The 1897-nt window shown below is 34.4% G+C and overlaps 1 non-coding gene across 1 annotated transcript; it reads left to right on the forward strand.

Moving 5' to 3' along the window:
- The first annotated feature begins 1203 nt into the window (after window positions 1-1203).
- On the forward strand, window positions 1204-1345 carry LOC125089411 (U4 spliceosomal RNA). Its single transcript, XR_007123942.1, has one exon. It is a non-coding gene; the product is annotated as a U4 spliceosomal RNA (small nuclear RNA).
- The last annotated feature ends 552 nt before the right edge of the window (window positions 1346-1897 follow it).

Here is a 1897-nt window from a genome sequence, read left to right on the forward strand (position 1 = left end):
ACTTTAATGTATTGTATGCAGGGGTGAGCTGACCATGCCCATAATTCTCTTCAAATCTTAAAACTGAAAGACAGCCTATGCACTCTCTTACTGCATTTAGTAAATATAGAAACTGAAGCTAAAAGTGTTAAGTCACTTGCCCAAGGTCACAAAGTACTAATGGCAGAACTAGTGCTAGAATTACACCACAAGATGTAAAGTATACTTTTTTGATAGGAGCTCAGAAATATATCCCAAATCCCATTGTGGGAACTTTATTCCATCACTTTACCCAAGCTGGATCTTCATTTCCCACAATCCCCTTCTCTGTTATTCTAAAATCTGAGTAGACAAAAACAGAAGTGTGTAGAGATCTAGAAGGCAGAAGCAAAGCAGCTGCCATTAAACTCTGAATGTCACGATGATATGATGTGTGAAATGGAGATCATGGGGCCAGCAGAATTCAACTTGTCCTCACTTGCTTCACTCCATGTATAATTCCCCTTTCCATCTGCTGATCCCGTGGACCAACACTGACCCCAGACCATAAAAAACAGCCTTCCATACACCTCTCTATCAACTCCTCCTTGTGATCCTACTCTAGCAATTGGATGTCCTTGAATTTAGAACACCAGCTAGTGACCTTCCTATGACCATCTAACTCTTCTTTACAGACCTTCATTTCCCAGTGACTCCTACCACTGTGAGAACTGGTGTCCTACAATAAATTCTTTAGTCCATGATGCTCATAATGCTCCTGCCTCCATGGCGGAACTCTGACTGGCATACCCCGTTAACACATTAATTTGCATATCTTGCACATCATCTTTCTTGAGAGGAAAACAAAAAGATTTGTTAAGCAGACATTTAGAAGATATTAATTACAAAGAGAGAAATTGTTATAACATAAGTTATATAAATTTACATATATAGATCAAGCTTTAGTCTTCAAATATGTTTGTACAATATATCATATATAACAAGATATATCTTATTATATCATATATAATATCTTATATCTTGTTATATCTTATATGTAATATCTTGTATCTTGTTATATCTTATATATAATATCTTATAAGATATAGATATATTTCTTTGTTCCTAAGGAGTATTGATATATAAAACACACAAAGATTATACCTGCTATTACATAAACATATTGAAATATTAAAATATCTAAGAAGCTCTGCAACAAACAAGTCTCTTTAACCTGGCATTTTCAGCTTTGCTCAGTGGCAGTATCGTAGCCAATGAGGTTTATCCGAGGCGCGATTATTGCTAATTGAAAACTTAAACTGGCATTTTCAAACCTTATTTGGGAACAAAAACAACTTTCATTTTTTCAAGTGTGGCATATAGCACATACCTATTAGTATTAAGCAAACCAGATTCCCATATCACACCTTACTAGTTAAGGGAAAATAGCATTTTTTAAATATTAAGATTTTAAATTACAATTTAAGGAAAATTGTTTTATCCATTAGCATGAATAATATAAAGGAATTTCACTGGATTTTAATTGTAAAATTACCAACAAGAAAGGCCTTGAAGGCATTACCCCCTTCTTGCCTGCATACTCACATCTTTTAACTGACTCAATGAATAATGACCCACTGGTTGGCTGAATAAGTGGAAGAATGAATAAAGAACATCTCTATCCAACAATTATTAGAACAGAGCAAGATTATTGTTATTGAAAATGAGTCTGTTTCTCCTATTTCTTTCTATTATGTGATGCCAATCCACACTCAGCCAAGCTGTTTCTGAAAAATGTTGGTATGAATACACCCTTCAGTATTTCTTCCACTGGCTGTAAATATAATCTAGGCATAAATCATCAAAAGTAAATACCAGTGAACATTTTAATCCTTTATAATAAATCAGGGAAATGGGGAGTCTATGCCTGATGATGAAG

Source organism: Lutra lutra, chromosome 1, assembly GCF_902655055.1.
Source record: "Lutra lutra chromosome 1, mLutLut1.2, whole genome shotgun sequence".
NCBI classification, from domain to species: domain Eukaryota; kingdom Metazoa; phylum Chordata; class Mammalia; order Carnivora; family Mustelidae; genus Lutra; species Lutra lutra.